At 39.0% G+C, this 18938-nt stretch overlaps 1 pseudogene; it reads left to right on the forward strand.

Annotated features, from left to right (window-relative positions):
• The first annotated feature begins 15857 nt into the window (after positions 1-15857).
• On the forward strand, positions 15858-18841 carry LOC122435539 (annotated as a pseudogene).
• The last annotated feature ends 97 nt before the right edge of the window (positions 18842-18938 follow it).

Below are 18938 nucleotides of genomic sequence, written 5' to 3' on the forward strand. Positions count from 1 at the left end.
CCCCTTGCAATCACTCAGAGAACAGGGCTCAGCTCATCAGGCTCTTTCTATACGAAGCCTTTTCAAACTCACAAAAGCATAGTTGCTCTTTGGTGCTCACACAGTACTCTGTATAGATTTCCTATAACACGTTATTCTGTTTCTTTATCCATGCCTCCCTTCCTACTCAAAAGTGTGGCCTGTGAATCATCAGCATCAGTATCACCTAGAGCTTGTTAGAATATCAGGCCCCACTCCAGATCTGTTGAATAATCTGGTCAATTGAAAAAAAAAGGTACAACCTAAAAGTTCCAAGTCATGTTTTATTCAGACTTGAATTCAAAAAGATACATGCACCCGCTATGTTCATAACAGCACTATTCACAATAGTCAAGACATAGAAACAACCTAAATGTCCACTGATGGATGGATAAACAGGATGTGGTACATATATACAATGGGCTATTTATTACTCAGCCATAAAAAAGAATGAAATACTGCCATTTGCAGCAACATGGATGCAGCTGGAGATTATCATACTAAGTGAAGTCAGAGAAAGGCAAATACTATATGGTATCACTTACATGTGAAATCTAAAATATTACACAAATGAACCTATCTATGGAACAGAAACAGACTCATAGAGAAGAGACTTGTGGTTGCCAAGGAGGAGGGGGTTGAGGGAGGAATGGAGTGGGAGGTTGGGTTAGTAGATGTAACCTATTATATATGGAATGGATAAACAACAAGGTCCTATTATAGCACAGGGAACTATATTCAGTATCCTATGATAAATCATAGTGGAAAAGAATATTTTAAAAAGAATATGTGTGTGTGTGTGTGTGTTATTCAGAGAACTTACCGAGGACTATAGCCTGGGAGACAGCCTCTCAGCTCTGAGGAACTGCTCCAAAGAGGTCAGGGAGGAGTCAGGACATATAGATAGGAGTTTTTGTTCAAAAAACAAACATGTAGTCAAACATCAAAAGATTACTGCTAATCACTAAAAGTAGATATCCCAGGTTAATGATTTTATTGATAGCACTTTTCTACGTATGGAAAGATGCAAAAGTCTGGGCTCATTGAAATCAGTCCTTAGATAAACATCTCAAGTATCTAGGATCAGTGTCCTGTTTTCCTCCATCCTGAATTCCCCCAGGGCACACCTTCGTGCTGGGGGTGGGAGGGCAGCTGCAGTGACTGCTGGCTTGAAGATGAGCAATATTCTTTGTTTACTGAAGTGGCAGGCAACATTTTTTTTTATCTGCAAGCTTCTATTAATACCTTTTAACAAGATACTCAGGGGATTTAGGCTTCTCTGTGACTCAGATGGTAAAGAATCTGCCAACAATGCAGGAGACCCGGGTTCAATCCCTGGGTCGAGATGACACCCTGGAGAAGGGAATGACTACCCACTTCAGTATTCTTGCCTGGAGAATTCCATGGACAGAGGAGCCTGGTGGGCTACTATCTAGGGAGTCACAGAGTCGAACACAACTAAGCGACTAACATATTTCATACACACCTTAAAGTTGGAGAAGCTTTGTCCTAGACTATTAGCTCCTCAAGCACTAAAATCAAGGCTTAGAAACCTTTGTATTCATAGAGAGTAGCTTAGGGTCCAGTGAAAGTGAAAATCGCTCAATTGTGTCTGACTCTTTGCGACCCCATGGACTATACAGTCCATGGCATTCTCCAGGCCAGAATACTGGAGTGGGTAACCTTTCCCTTCTCCAGGGGATCTTCCCAACCCAGGGATCAAACCCAGGTCTCCCACATTGCAGGCAGATCCTTTACCAGCTGAGCCACAAGGGAAGCCCATAGGGTCCAGTAATGTGATCATTACATTTAATAAATGTTTCTGACTGAATGAAATAATCCAGTGCTTCATTCTATTAATACTCTTTATCAGATCTTAGTCTTTCCTATAATTCCTCTCTTCACATACTCTCCTTGATTGGCTTTGGAATAAAAACATTCTACAATATTTAGTCCCTGCCCCCATGTTTTGTGTTGAAATAGTAACCAGGGTCTCTGCCCACTAAGGCTCCTAGGGAGCTTTAAGAACATCAGTGGTATGCATTGTAAACAGATAAGAGCACAGCAGTTTCTGACTTAACTTTTCATCTGATGTTCATATTCAGGTTTTATTTAATGAGGGAAGTCAAGTCAAAGTCACTTAGTCGTGTCTGACTCTTTGCTGTCCCATGGACTTACAGTCCATGGAATTCTCCAGGCCAGAATACTGGAGTGGGTAGCCTTTTCCTTCTCCAGGGGATCTTCACAACCCAGGGATCGAACCCAGGTCTCCTGCATTGCAGGTGGATTCTTTACCAGCTGAGCCACCAGGGAAGCTTATTTAATGAGGAAACGTGTTGCATAAACCCGAGTGGTGCACTGTTGATGCCGGGGCTGAGTTAAACGGCAGTCAGCTAGTTGCTTTGGGCTTGTGGGGAAAGTCACCTAGTCCCTCTCAGATGTTATTCTCCCTCTTTATCTCTTTACATCTTCCCACCTCGAGAGAGCTTAGGGATGAGAGTGGCATCATCATCAACAGAACGCGTGCAGGATTGTCCAGGGAAGTCGGGGAGGAGAAGAGTAACTCTGAGCTTCCTTTCCCTAAAGACCAGCATTATCATAGCAAGTAAGTGGTAGAGCTGAGGTTTAAATGGCTGTGTCTTAACCATTATTACAAAGAGAGGGGCCTATCAAAATTACTTGTGGGTATTTTTCAAAATACATATGGCCCTTCAAGCAGTTATAAAGTCTAAACAAGGTGACTGTGTAAAGCATTAAAGGTGGGGAAAGAAGATCAAAGATGGGCAGAGAAACAGCATTCACATAGCAAAAACCAAAGATCCATATTGACGTACTGTGGACAAAAAATGTGGATTGCCATCTCAGTAAACAACAATGTTGCCCACCATTAAGCCATCAGGCACTGCAGCCCCCAACCCCCACCCCAAGGTGACCCTCAGAGAAATTCAGATGGAGAAAAACAGGATACTGGCCCTAGATAGTTAAGATGCCTATCAAAGGAACAAATTCAATGATCAATGCATCTTCCCATACACAGAAAAGTGCTAAAATTGTTAACTGGAGATAACTGGATTTTTTGTGATTAGCAGTAATCTTTCAATGTTCAACTACTTTTTTTTGCAAAAGCTCCTATATATCCTGGCCCCTCCCCCACCTCTTCAGAACAGTTCCTTAGAGCTATCTGAGTGGCTGGCTCCTCGGCTATAGGCCTCTCTCGGTAAGGTTCTGAAATAAAACATAATTCACAACTTTTATGTTGTGTGCTTTTCTTCAGTGGGCAGTACTGCTAAGGAGTAATGTTACTTGTAGGTTACAAAACTAAGGTCTACAACAGTATAACCACTATGCTACCTTATGTATGAGAACAGGGGGGATAATAAGTACACACACACACACATATTCTTAATTTTGCAAAAAGGATTACTGAAAGGGCAAATAAACCAAAAGTTGCCCACAGGAGGCAAGAGGAACCAAGGAGGATGGGGTCAGAAGTGGGAATGAGACTCCTTACAGCTTTGACTTTTGAACTTCGTAACTATATTACCTGTTTTTAGATCTGAGTTAGGGGTAAAAAGCAGAAAGAAAGTAGTTAGAGAGTAAAAGAGAAAAAGAATAAGAACAGGTAGAAAAATTCACGGGAATACTTTTGCCAAAGACTAGTTATTTTTTTAACTTGGGAGGGAATTCGGTTCAGTTCAGTTCAGTCGCTCAGTCGTGTCCCCATGGACTTTGGGACCCCATGGACTGCAGCACGCCAGGCTTACCTGTCCATCACCAACTCCTGGAGCCTACTCAAACTCATGTCCATCACATCGGTGATGCCATCCAACCATCTCATCCTCTGTCATCCCCTTTTCCTCCCACTTTCTATCTTTCCCAGCATGAGGGTCTTTTTCAATGAGTCAGTTCTTCGCATCAAGTGGTCGATGTGAATTTATTTTATTTTATTATTTATTGGATTTTCAGCTTCAGCATCAGTCCTTCCAATGAATATTCAGGACTGATTTCCTTTAGGATTGACTGGTTGGATCTCCCTGCAGTCCGAGGGACTCCCAAGAGTCTTCTCCAACACCACAGTTCAAAAGCATCAATTCTTCGGTGCTCAGCTTTCTTTACAGTCCAACTCTCACATCCATACATGCCTACTGGAAAAACCATAGCTTTGACTAGACGGGCCTTTGTTGGTAAAGTAATTGGAGGGAATTTAGGGAAAGCAAAAAGTTAGTACATAGAGATGACTAGAAAGAGATGACCTTTGGCTTGATATCTTAGACTGAATCTGGGGTCCAGATAGAAAAGATGTTTCCTGAGTGACTGAGAGAGTTGAGGAAGAATCCAACTTGATGAAGGGATAGGAACCGAATAACTATCAAGTCAGTGGCACATCTTCTGTTGCTATTCCTGTGCATTACTTTGCCCTCCTTGGCATGTGTTCCCCCTGCAGTGGAAGCATGGGGTCTTAACCACTGGACCACCGGGGGAGCCCCTCCCACTTTTTGCTGTGAGTGTCAATGCCACTCATATTTCAGAAGAGTGCCTCTAAATCTTCTCGTGAAGATCCATAGATAGTTGTTGTCTTTTATTTTTTAAAATCACACTTTGTTCGCTGTAGCATTTTTCTCTGATAATCATTGCCTTGTTCTTTAAACTTTCTCCCACCTTGGTTCCTGTGATAATGATGCAGTTATCCACCATCCATGAATTCACTGAATGCTGCTTCTTGGGCCAGGCACTGTGTTAGATTCAATTTTTCCTGCTTCTTTGAGACTTAGTTTCTTTGGATAGCTCCTCATTTCTTTTTTATTATCTGACCATTTTCCCTCTTCCCTCTCAGCTGTCATCACAGTACAAGGGTCAGTCATGAATCCTCTGCTTTGATCACCATGTCCTCTCCTTTGGCTCCATGAACCTTTCTCACACCTTCAACCAGAACCACTAAGGACAGCTGTTTATCTGACTGCTATTGCTCAATCTTCAACTCTACCAAATATGTCCACTCCAGTAGTTAAATTTTAATTGTTCTCCTGGTCTCCCACATACTACACTGAACTCATCGCATTTCTCCTTCCTAGATGGTCTCCCTGTCCTGGCATCTTTGTTTTCATTGATGACACACAATTATCTCAGTTATACCATTGACATTTTGGGGTCATAGTAGAATGTTCTTCCCCTGCCAAACCCACCCCTTGCTAGGCAGCTCTGCTTTTGGTTTTTTTGGTTTTTTGCTAGACAGCTCTTAACTAGCTCTGACGTTGAAATGTTTCTGTTCTCCATCCTCTCCTTTTCATGCCCATACTGATCAGCTTAATGTAGCTGCATGGTTGTTATATCAGTCTTCTCACTAGAAATCCTATTTAAGATCTTTGCTCACTCCCTCCCATGCATCCCATACACTGCAGGGTTTTGCCCTACATAGTAGTTAAGAGCATAGCCTTTGGGGGCAGTTTTCTAAATTAATTTTTATTGGAGTATCGTTGCTTTACAATGTGTTAGTTTTTGCTGTGCAGCAAAGTGAATCAGCCATACATATACATATATCCACTCTTTTTTAGATTTCCTTCCCATTTTGGTCACCATAGAGCAATGAGTAGAGTTTCCTGTGCTATACAGTAGTTTCTCATTAGTGTGTATATATCAACCTCAATCTCCCTTTGGGGGTGGTTTTGTTAACATTAATCTCACAGCATCTTGTGACACTTTCTATTATGGAACTCTTAAATAATTTCATTCTCTCCCAAGCTAGATCATCAACTTTTGGAGTAATCCAAATGATGAACACTTTTATCTTCAAGTCTAGGACCACTTTCTTAAAGAACAAAAACAACATCAAAAACCAAGTGGAGGGGAGTAGTGGAGGGATGGATTGGGAGTTTGGGATTAGCAGATGCAAACTATTATATGTAGAATGGATAAACAACTACTATGGATAAAGGTCCTGCTGTACAGGACAGGGAACTATATTAAATAACCTGTAATAAACTATAATGGAAAAGAATATGAAAAAGAGTGTGTGTGTGTGTGTGTATATATATATATATATATATATATATATAACTGAATCACTTTGCTATACAAGAGAAATTAACACATTATAAATCAACTATAATTCAATAAAATACATTTTTAAAAAACTGAGCAACAACTACATGCCAGGTACTTCCACAAAATTAACTTTGGTATAGCCCACAGCAGCTATCACAGGATGCTGACAAAAGTCAACAGTTACTTATTTGTTTAAAGAGCTCAGTCCTCCACTTTAGCCGTTTGATCTCCTGACTGTTGAATAGTCATGATCAATGAAAACTGATCTTTGCTTACGTTCCTCTCCATGCCTGGAACCTTTGATCATTCTTACTGCTCCCCCTTACCCCCAAAGCCTCAAATTCTGCCCTTCTTTCAGGACTGGCCTGATTTCTATCTCCTCCAGTAAGCCACTAGCCTCTGATCATTTGAACAAGTTATATCAGAGTTGCAAAGAACAAGTATGGATTTGAGAACCATCAGATCTGGATTTGACTTAAATTCTGCTATATATACTACCTGTGTAGATCTCCAAAAGCCATATATGTCTTTAGTTTTATCCTCTGTAAAATGAGAATTATGCCTGCTTTTCCGTTATTTTGAGTACTCAGTGAAATCAAGTAAAATTTCTAGACTAGTGTTAACTCTTCTTAATCATGCAGAACCCTGACGTTTTACTTTTCTTGTGTCTTATTTTTCTAAAGTGGCACAAAATTCACTGTGGACAGACACCAAGACTTCTGTACCTGCTGCCTGTTAGCCTCAGGCAGCCAAATACTGCCTGATTGTAGATTTGAATACCAACGATTGTAGACTTGAACCATATCTACAAAACACCTTCACATATCCATCTTGATTAGTGTTTGAATGAATAGCTGGGAACTATAACCTAGCCCTGTAACACTAACGGTGTTGGTTGGTGTTTCATTTTGTTTTTAAATTCCATCAGAACACTTTGTTCTTTGTGAAAATAAATCACAAGCCTGGACAAGCTTCCAAGAAGAGAGAATACTGGTTGGATGAATACAAATATAAACCTGTATAGGGGGCTCTAGTACTCTAATGCCACTCAATCAGTAACTCTGACTGAATACCTAAGAACATTGTACTTTTATGAGCTGATATGATGAGTCATATGTAACAAAGTCGTAAGCTAGGCAGCTAGGCAGCCCAACAACTCCAAAACGTCTTTAAGATCCTAGGTTGTATCTTCTTGCTCTGCCATCCTAAACATATTAACTTTTTCATTATGCCAGTAACATGGCTTTCATACCTCTAAGTATGGTGACTGCTTTATAGGTAGAAATAATGCAGAAGGGGAATGCCAAAATACCAGCTAAGTCTGCACTTTTCCATTGGGAAAATAGTAACTTTCCCAGAAGTCTCACTCAGTGGACTTCTACTTATATCTCATTTGCCAGAGCTCAATCAAATGGCCATCCTACCTTTTAGGAAGTATGCCCTATTCTTACTGGGCATATTGTCTCCCTGAAAAATTGAGGTTCTGACAGTAAGATCAAAAGATCAAAATAATGGCTATTCAGTAAGCAACTATCAGTATTTGCAACATGAAACTTATAATCTGTATAGTTTAGAATACACCATAAACAAATGGGAGGGGGAAAGTTTAAGAACATTTCCCCAAATAGCCCAAAAGTTTTTTCAGAGGAATAAAGAATGGAATGAGATCATTTGGGTAAAATCTCTCAGAGGAGTAAAAAAGTTCCCAAGAAACATCTGAAGAACTTCAGGAACCAAATTATTGCTGTTCTAATTCAAAGAAACAAACAAAAACATGTATCCCATTAGAGATGCATAATTTATGGATGGCCTTGACTAGAGTACAGAAAGCCTGGAACAGTTTTCATGGCCTTCTGCCTATCCCACAAGATCCTGGTGCTTATATCTTCAGAAAGTCAGATACAGACTGAGAACTCACTTAGATGATGGTTTCCAAGAGGAACCACTCTCTCCTAAGCCACACATGGTGCAGTTTACTTCTAATATGGAAAATGATGGTTAGTCTCTAAAGTTGAGCATCCTCTGGAATCAGACAGTTCATCCCTTTTGAAATTTCCAATCTAGAAAAATCCTATCTAAGGAGAGAAGACAAAGTTTGGGGGAAATTAATTTTTGTCTTAAGTCCATATAGATTCTGGATTTATACATAAAAATAAAGACAGTGATTGTATCATTCAGGATTCCACCAGAGAAACAGAATCAAGGAATTGGCTTAGGTGATTGGGGGCTGGCTAGGTAAGTCCAAAATCTGAAGTCTGTAGAGAGGGCTATCAGGATGGGCAGGCTGAAGCTCTGAGGCACAAGCTGATGCTGCTGTTTATGGGTAGGATTTCTTCTTCAAGGAAGCCCTAGCTCCTAAGACCTTCAACTGATTGAACTAGGTCCACCCAGATTATCTAGGATAATCTTCCTTACTTTAAGTCAACTGTTTGTAGACTTGAATCATATCTACTAATTGCCTTCACACCTCTATCTTGATTAGTGTTGAATGAACAGTTAGGAACTGTAGCCTAGCCCTGTAACACTAATGGTGTTGGTTGGTGTTTATTTTGTGTTCAAATTCCATCAGAACACTTTGTTCTTTGTGATAATAAATCACAAACCTGGATGAGAAGAGAGAGAGCCAATATTATCAATCTGTGGCATCAGCATTAATACATATTTGGTCTATAAAGGTCATTAGCCATCTGGTAAAAGGAAACTTCATTGATTATAACTCACCCATTGGGTGTATGCTATTGCTTGATTCCACTAAATTGTTTTCAGCTTATTGTGCTTACCTGATAGCTCAGTTGATAAAGAATCTGCCTGCAATGCAGAAGACCTGGGTTTGATCCCTGGGTTAGGAAAATCCCTTGGAGAAGGGAAGGCTACCCACTCCAGTATTCTGGCCTGGAGAATTCCATGGACTATCCATGGGGTCTCAAAGAGTCAGACACAACTGAGCGACTTCCACTTTCTATCGGTAAGAAAACTAGTTCTCCAACTCAATTGCAGTTAACACCTAAAAAAGAAGAAAGTATTTCAAGGGATAGGTGTGTATTTCTTCATCTGTAAATCATGCACCTATTTATTTGGCTGCATTGCACAGCTTTTAGGATCTTAGTTTCCTGATAAGGGATTGAACCCAGGTCCCAGCAGTGAAAGTGATGAGTCATAACCACTGCACCGCCAGGGAATTCCCATCATGCAACAAATGATTAATGAATATTGGGCTAGATTAATTGACAATTTATACTCTCCCTTGAAATAAAAATGGTGGATGTTTTAAATAATGAAACCTACACAAAAGTAAAAAGCATTTTGTTTGAAGCATATCTACTCTCTGTTAATGGTGTGGGGAAAGTTATTTTCTCTCTCAATCTCAGTCTATGTACCTGTGAAGTGGGAATAATGATTACTATCTGGAGGGTTTGGGAAAGGATTAGATGAGAAAATGTAAGTTGAAACACTTGAAACACAGTAAATTCTCCGTACATTGATTTTCTGTCTCCTTCCAAGATAGCCTTCACAAGTGAAATCTTGTGAACTAAAAGTTCTCTCCAATGTTCTTTGCAGATTGTTTCTATTTGATAGCATTATTTTGGATATCAATATATAGCGAAGAATCAACCGAGGTTACCAGCGCTTGTGAATTTATCACACTGACTGTGCTCTTTCACTGTAGTTTCTTTTGTATTTACTTACGTGCATGTTTACATGTTATCATTTCAACCACAAGTGCAGATAAAATTCTCCTTGTGTTTACAATTGCTTTTTTGTTTGAAAAATCAACAATTTTTCAAATTTTATCTGAAAATGTTCCTGTGAGTCATAGTAGCGAAGTTCTGAACAAAGGTTAGGTGTCATCAGATTTCACAAGTCTGAAATAATTTTTGGCTGAGGAAAAGGGAGCATATCTTAAATTCTTTTCCGTATCAGTCTTTCTCATGTGGCCTGGCAGATGAACAGGTTGTTTTGTTTTATTATTGTTAATTGTGGTTCAGCTGGTAAAGAATCCACCTGCAATGCAGGAGACCTGGGTTCGACCCATGGGTTGGGAAGATCCCCTGGAGAAGGGAAAGGCTACCCACTCTAGTATTCTGACTTGGAGAATTCCATGGACTATATAGTCCATGGGGTTGCAAAGGGTCAGACACGACTGAGAGACCTTTACTTTCACACAAATAATACCATTTTATTTTCCCTGAGAAAAATGGAAATAAATCTAAAATCCTCTTTGATTCCTACTCCCCATTGATAACTACCATCGTCAATTTGGTCTATATTCTTCCAGACCATTTGTCTATGGATTTATACATATATTACAGTACACAGAGAGATGAAATTATATGGAAAGTAGCTGTTTTGCTTGTCTAAGGAAAATGGGGCCTATTATTGATTTTTATCATATAAAATTAGTGTGATGGGTAAGAGAGACTGGAAAGAAAAGAGAAGGATGGACGGTCTTGCCAAGAGTGATAATTTAGTTCACTGTATTTCTTTGGCCTTTTCACTTTCAGTCCCCCGAGCCCATTTCTGGCAAGCTACACATCATCATAATGTCTGCACGATAGCATAGGCAGTATAAAGATCTTGCATCCAGTTTCATCAAGGAGTGGCTCAACAAAGACAGATACACAAGTCCCCTAGGCCTTCTGAAAGTCTCTCTTCACTGAAGTCCAAGCATTAGTACTTCTAATTTACAAATTAAAAAAAGAAAGAAAGAAAAAGAAAAATAGTTTAGGCTTTAAAGTGCAAGCTGACCAGTCAGAATGGCCTTCATAAAAAAATCCACAAACAAGTGCTGGAGAGGGTGTGGAGGAACCCTCAATAAATAACGCCAAATAGTTTTTCAAAAAAAAAAAAAAATAAAGTGCAAGCTGAAGTCATCATGATGGCAAATTCTTTCTGTTTTCCAAGTGAAACAAAAATCTCTTTGTTAATCATTTCATTAATTTCTTTTAAATGATGAGGTAACTTCATGTTCCAGACAAGATGGCATAGGCTCATTTCTCCTCACTCCTCCCTGCTAAGTACAACTAAAATCCCTCAAAATAATATAAAAATCCATCATAAAGAGAATGTGGTGCTGGAAAGAGGAATGTGGGCTGGCCAGATACCACAGGACTTGAGGAAACATAGAGGTGAGGTCCCTGGTTTTTCAATATTCCAGATTGGGTGCTGGAGAAGCCTGCAACCTAGAATCTCCAATCAGAGTAGACCGAAGCAAACAAAAACAAACAAAGTCAAAGAAAAACCTGTTCTTTCTGGCCAAAGGTCCTGGAAAGGAGAGAAACCTAGTCCAGCAGGAGAGAAACCTTTTTGACAGCAACTGAGGACCCGCACTAGACTTTGGTGCTCCACTCTATAGCTGTAGTCAGCTAGGGAAAATGCTTTCCTTTGCTTTCTTCTTCCTCAAAGAGCACATACCATGTGAGTGGGAGTCCCCGTAGCACCAGACAGCCTGGGAAGCCCTCCATACCCCCACTCCACCCCTCATGGAGATCAAGCTGGAGCCACAGTGGCACGGGTGGGAGTAGGGGGGAGGGTAAGGTGGGGGTGGGGTTGGTTCTATGCTCTGCCAGCAAGAAATCCACACCACTGTGGCCCACCCTGTAACACCAGGTAGCCAGGGTTAGCACTTTCAGCCCCAGCAGGCCTGGCATCTCCCAACCCCCTCCCCTCAACCTGGTGACATGGGAAGGCCAGGGAGGCACAGAATCTCCTGACCCCATCAAGTGGCAGGTGGTGGGGAGTCACTTTCCTCTCCCACCACGGGTGTTGGCTGAGAGCACATGGGGGAGTTTGGATCTCTGTCACTCCTCTCCCACAAAGCACAAAGAGAGGATCCAGAGAGTCCCTCCCTCTGCCTGCTGTGTCAGTGGAGACCAAGTGAGAGGTCTAGACTTTTACCCTTGTCTGCCAGTGGCAACTATTGCCCTCATTCTCTCAATAAGAAAGTGAAGAGAGGATCTCAAAGAGGAGGGAGCTGGGGAGGGATTCTTTAAATCTGTATAGGAAGTCCTGGAAAGATACCTGACTGACCGCAAGGAAAGAACGACTAAATCAACATGTATGAAGGTCTGAGAACTGAACTACAGTGTGGAATACCTCTTCACTTGTCAAGGTGGTTTCAAATAGTACACAAACAAAGCAGACAGGGATAGTACTACAAAAGTTCTAAAAACAAAATTGTCATTGGAACCACAGCCCACAAAAGAAGGCTAGCACCTGTGCACTAAACCTAAATAGGATTACTGCCTGGTGAAATAGAAGATTTAAGTAGTATCCAGAGTCTCCTAATGTGCAAAATGTCCAAGAGACAATGGAAAAACACTCATCATACCAGGATCTAGTAAAATCACACCTTGATTGGGAAAAGAGAATTAATGGATATACCACTGAGATGAATCAGAGGTTATATTTATCTTGAACGAACTTTAGCTCAGCTATCATAAAAAAATGTTTCAATGAGCAATTACAAATTCTCTTGAAACAAATGGAGAGGGAATTCCCTGGCAGTCCAGTGGTTAGGACTCCCTGGTCTCACTACCAAGGACCTGGGTTCAATCCCTGGTCAGGGAACTAAGATTCCTGCAAGCCATGTGGCGCAGCCAAAAAAAAAGACAAAGAAAAGAGACAGATGGAGAAATACATAAAATTTCAGCAAAGAGACAGAAGTTTCAAAAAGAGAACCAAACAAAGTATAGAAGTAAAAAATACAATAATCAAAATAAAAACTCATTGGAGGAGTTCAATAGTAGCATGAAGATGACAGAATAGAATCAGTGATTGAGGACAGAACAATAATACTTCTCCAATATGAACAAAAGAGAGAAAAGAGGGGTAAAACTTCCCCTGTTGTTTGACAGTAACAACAAAAGTGCTAATATTCATAAAACTGAAGTCACTGAAAAAGAGGTGAAAATGAATTCAAAGAAATGGCTGAAAATGTCCCAAATTTGGTGAAAGACATAAATTTACAAATTCAAGAAGCTCAGTGAAACCCAGATAAGAAAACTAAAAAATATCCACACTAAGACACATCATAAATAACTTCTGAAAACTAAAGATAAAGAAAAAAAATCTTGAAAGAAGCTAAAGAGAAAAAAAATGCATTATCTGCAGAATAACACTGATTTAGATGATGGCGAATTTCTCATCAAAAATTATAAAGGCTAGAAGGAAGTGACAGATTTTTCAAATGATGGGAGAAAAGAATAGTCATATCTGGGAATTCTCTAGTGGTCCAGTGGTTAAGACTCCATGCTTTAACTGTTGAGGGAATGGGTTCAATTCCTTGTTGGGAACTAAGATCTGCAAGCCGTACAGTACAGCAAAAAAAAAAAAAAAAAAAATGAATTCCATGATCAGCAAAATATCCTTCAGGAATAAAGGGGAAATAAAGACATTCTTAGATAAGAGAAAACTTATAACATTTTTTATTAGCAGACTTACTATTAATGAATGGTAAAGGGAAACTCTCCAAACAGGATGGAAATGATAACAGAAGGAAGCTTGGAACTTTAGAAAGGAAGGGAAACAAGAAACCATCACAATATTGTAAAGTAATTATCCTCCAATTAAAATAAATTAATTTAAAAAATAAACAAAGGGAAATAATTAAATGTGTCAAAATAAGGATAAATATAGTAGATTATCCTTCTCATTAATTTTTTCAATCATGATGGATTGTTGAAACAAAATTATAACACCATCTGATGTTGGGTTTCATGTATATAGAGAAATAGATAAGAAAACTGTATTTAAAAAGTGGGAGGGTAAAGGGACATAAATGAAAATATGATTTCTACACTTTACTAGAATTGGTAAAATTATGGTCATAGTACACTGTGATATTACATGTGTGTATTTTAATACCTAGAGCAAACACTAAGAAAACTATACAGGGAATTCCCTGATGGTCCTGTGGTTAGGCCTCTGTGCTTCCACTGCTGGGGGCCTGGGTTCAATCCCTAGTCCAGGAACTAGGATCCTTCATGCCATAAGGCAGGGCAAAAAAAAAAAACTATATAAAAGGATATACTCAAAAAAAATGTAAATCAAAATGGAATTCTAAAAATATATTCAAGTAACCTACAGTTAGGCAAGAAAAGGAAAACAGAAAAGTGAGAAATTGAGGGGAAAACAAAAAGCAAATAAGAAAACATTAGACTTTAGCCCTAAGGTATCAATGTCTATGCTAAAGGTAAATAGTATAAATACATGAATTAAAAATATCTCTGTATTTTAATGGCATTTAACAGAATGGCTTTTAAAAATACCCTACTATATGTTGTCAACAAGAAACTCACTTCAAATATAACATGGGTAGGTAGAAAGCAAAATGATAGAAAAGGATATACTATTCAAACATTAATTTATAAAACTAGGAGTGGCTATATTAATATAAGATAAAGTAGACTTCAGAGCAAACAAAATTACAGGGACAAAGAGGAATATTACATAGTGATAAAAGAGTCAATTCATCACGAAGACATAGCAATCCTAAATGTGTATGCACCAAACAACAGGGCTTCAAAACACATGAAGTAAACTCTAATAGAACTGGAAGGAGAAACAGACAAATCTATAACTATAGTTGGAAACTTAATACTCATTCTCAGCAATAGAACTACTAGACACAAAATCAGCAAGATTATACAGCTCAACAACATCATAAAACAACAGGATCTAATTTATAGGACACTCCACCCAAAAACATCATAACTCACATTCTTTTCAAATACCATTCACCAAGATAGCTCATATTCTGAGTCATAAAACAAACTTCAACAAAATGTAAAAGAACTGATATCATACGGGGTATGTTCTCAGACCATAATGGAATCAAATTAGAAATCAATAACAAAGTCAACAGGAAAATCCCCAAATACTAGGAAACTAAATAACACATTTTTCATTAATCCATAGGTCGAAAGGAAATCTCGAGGGAAATTTTAAAAAATATACTGAACTGAATAAAACTGAAAATACAACATATCAAAATTTGTGGAATGTAGCTAAAATAGTGCTGGCATGGGAATTTAGAACTAAATGCTTACATTAGAAAAGAAGAAAGGTCTCAAATCAATCATATAAGCTCCCATCACAGGAGACGAGAAAAAGACGGACAAAAGAAAATGAACCCAAAGTGAGCAAGCAGAAGGAAGGAAATAACAAAGATAAGAACAGAAATCAATGAAATTTGAAAACAGGAAAACAATAGAGGAAATCAAACAAAAAGCTGTTTCTCTGAAAAGGTCAATAAAATTTACAAACCTATAGAGCTAATTGACTACGATAAAAAAGAGAGAAGACATAAGTCACTAATATCACAAATGAGCCAGAGAAATCTTTCCACAGATCCTGCAGCCAATTGAAAGGAGAATAAAGTTCTCAACCCAGTACCCAAAGTCTTTGGAAGAAAGATGGTATGGAAATGTTTGCCTATAGCAAACATACAGTCAATCCGTGTCCAAAATATTGATTTAAAAATGTCACTATTTGCTTTTTTTTCCTCTGTCTCTCCTTTTTTTTGGCTACAATTGTGTGGTTTGTGAGATCTCAGTTCCCTAAACAGGGATTGAACCCAGGCCACAGCAGTGAAAGCCCAGAATCCTAACCACTAGGCCACCAGAGAACACCCCCAAAATGTCACTATTTGGAAAAGAAACTTGCAAATTATTGTATTTCTTTGACATTAGCAACACCCCCCTGCAAAAAAAAGAGCTACCATATGATCCAGCAATTCCATTTCTGGGAATATATCCAAAGGAATGGAAATCAGGATCTTGTGAGATATCTGCACTCCCATGTTCAAGGCAGCAATAGTCACAAGAACCAAGGTATGGAGGCAACCTAAGTATGTGTCAACAGATCAAGTAATGGATCAAGTAAATATGATATATGTATATATATATATTCATTTATTTATACACCATATATTCAAGAATATCATTCAGCCTTAAAAAAAGAGAAGGAAATCCTATTATTTGTGACAGCATTGGTGAATCTGGAGGGCATTATGTTAAGTGAAATAAGTCAGAGAAAGACAAATACTGCATGGTATCACATGTAAAATTTTTTTTAAAAAGTTAAACTGATAGAAATAGAGAATAGAATAGTGGTTGCCAGGGACTGATGGGGTAGAGAAAACCGAGAGATGTTGGTTTAATGGTACAAACTTCCAGGGAATTCTCGGGTGGTCCAGTGGTTAGGACTCCATGCCTCTACAACAGGGGGCACAGGTTTGATCCTTGGTCTGGGAACTAAGATCCCACATGCCACGTGGGCAAAAAAAAAAAAAAAAATACAAACTTTCAGCTATAAAATGAAGAAGGTCTGAGAATCTAATGTATAACATCATGAGTATAGTTGATAATGCTATATTGTATAACTGAAATTGCTAAGAAGGTAGAACTTAAACGTTCTCACCAAAGAAAAAGAAAGGGAGAGTAAATATGTGAGATGATGGATGTGTGTTTTTTTTTTAAAAAAGGAATACTATGGGGAATTCCCTGGTAGTCCAGTAACTAGGACTCTGAACTTCAACTGCAGGGGACATGGTTCAATCCCTGGTCAGGAAACTAAGATCCTGAATGCCATGTGGTGTAAAAATAAATAAATATTTTTTTAAAAAAGGAATACTATGAAAAACCCTATGTGTATAAATTCAACAGCTTAGATAAAATGGACTGATTCCTTGAAAAACACAAACTATCACAACTCAGAAAATATGAAATTTATAATCTGAATGGTCCAATAACTATTAAAGAAATTAGATTTGTAATTTAAAAGGTCTTGGGAAGAAAAGTTCCAGGTTCACATGGTTTCATTGGAAAATTCTACCAAACATTTAAAGAATTAACACCAATTTTTCATAGTCTTTTCCAGAATATCAAAGAGAAGGGAGCATATCTGTGTAAGGGGTTTCCAAGACCATCCCTGTGCTCATGCACAATGATTCACTAGGATCTCAGCATACAGTCAGACTCAAGGCTATTATTTATTACAGTGAAAGAGAACAGAACAAAATCTTCAAAGGAAAAAGGCACACAGGCAAAATCCAGAGAAAACCAGGTACAAGGTTCTAAGAGTCCTCTTCCAGTGGAGTCACACAGGATGTACTTACATCCTCCAGCAGAGTTGTGACAACACATGTGAAATGCTGTCTCTCAGGGAAGCTCATTAGAAACTTAGTTCCTAGGGCATTTATTGAGAGTTGATCATATAGGCACTCGCTGCTTAGCACTCACCAAAATTCCAGACTCCCAGAAGGAAAGCAGATGATCAACATAAACCATACTGTTTGTACAGTTTAGGCAGAGTGGGATACTCTTATCAGTCCTTGGAATGGGAGGAACTCACCCCAAATCCAAGTTTCCAGATGCCATCAAAGAACCAACTCTGCAAACAGGCCTTTCAAAGGATAACAGTCAGCTTGCTATGTTAACTCTTCCACACAGCTTGGAAATCAGGAGACTTGAATTTTAGTCCCAGCATAAATCACATTTGTACAAACAGTTTAGGCGTAGTGAGTCACTCTTATCAGTTCTGGGGATGGTGGAAATCCTCCTGAAATCCCAGTTCCCAGAGGCCCACCAAGGGCCTGCTATGTTAACTCTTTTCTGCACAACTTCTCAACTCATATTATGAGGCCAGTATTCACCTAATACAAAAACCAGACAAACACACTATGAAAAAAACTCTCCAGACTTCTTTTAGGGACTTTGACACAGAAATCTGCAACAAATTATTAGTGATATAGACTCCAGAAAGGTATAAAAATAATTATACCATCACCAGGTAGGGTTTATTCCAGTTATGCAAGATTAGTTAAAAAATCAATATTCAATCAATATAAACTATGATATCCACAGGCTATAGAAGAAAAATCATATGTTCATATCAAGTAATGTAGAAAAAGCATCTGACAAAATTCACCATTCATTCATGATAAAAACTCTCAGCAAATTAGGAATAGAAGGGTACCTGCTCAACTTGACAAAAAAAGCATCTACAAAAACAAACACACAGCAACTAACAGTTTTCTTAATGGTGAAAGATGGAATGTTCTCCCCTAATATAGGGAACAAGGGAAGGATGTCTGCTCAGGCCACTCTGAAAGTTCTCATCTGCACAATAAGGCAAGAAAAGGAAATAAAAGGCATACTGATTGGAAAGGAAGAAATAAAACTGTCCATACTCATGGACAACATGATTGTCTATGCAGAAAATCCCAAAGAATCTACCCAAAAAACTGCTGAGACTAATTAATAAGTGGATTCAAGAAAGTCAAAGGCTTTCCTCAGTTGCCGCTAAGGTACACGGTCCTTCCAAGGAAGCTAAGGCCCCATTGGGGTGAGACCCTCACTTCATCCAGGCGACTAGCAGCGTGCCCGGCAGCCCTCACCTGGCACTCGCCAGCACCATAGCCTCCTTCTCGTAGCTCGCCTGCATCTACTCGGCCCTCATCCTGCAGGACACAGAGTGTAAGATCAATGCCCTCATTAAAGCAGCCGGTGTAAATGTTGAACCTTTCTGATCAGGCTTGTTTGGAAAGGCTTTGGCCAATGTCAACATCGGGAGCCTCATCTGCAATGTGGGGGCTGGAGGACTTGCCCCAGCAGCTGGTGCTGATCCCGCAGGAGGTCCTGTCCCCTCCACCACTGCTGCCTCAGCTAAGAAGAAAGTAAAAGCAAGGAAAGAAGAATCTGAAGAGTCTAATGATGACATGGGCTTTGGTCTTTTTGACTAAACCTTTTTAGTAACACATTCAATAAAAAGCTGAGCTCTTTGCTGCAAAAAAAAAAAAAAAAAAAGAATACAAGATCAGCACCCCAAATTAACTGCATTTCTATATATTAATAATTAATAAAGAAGCTGAAATTCTA

Source organism: Cervus canadensis, chromosome X (assembly GCF_019320065.1).
Source record: "Cervus canadensis isolate Bull #8, Minnesota chromosome X, ASM1932006v1, whole genome shotgun sequence".
Classification (NCBI taxonomy): domain Eukaryota; kingdom Metazoa; phylum Chordata; class Mammalia; order Artiodactyla; family Cervidae; genus Cervus; species Cervus canadensis.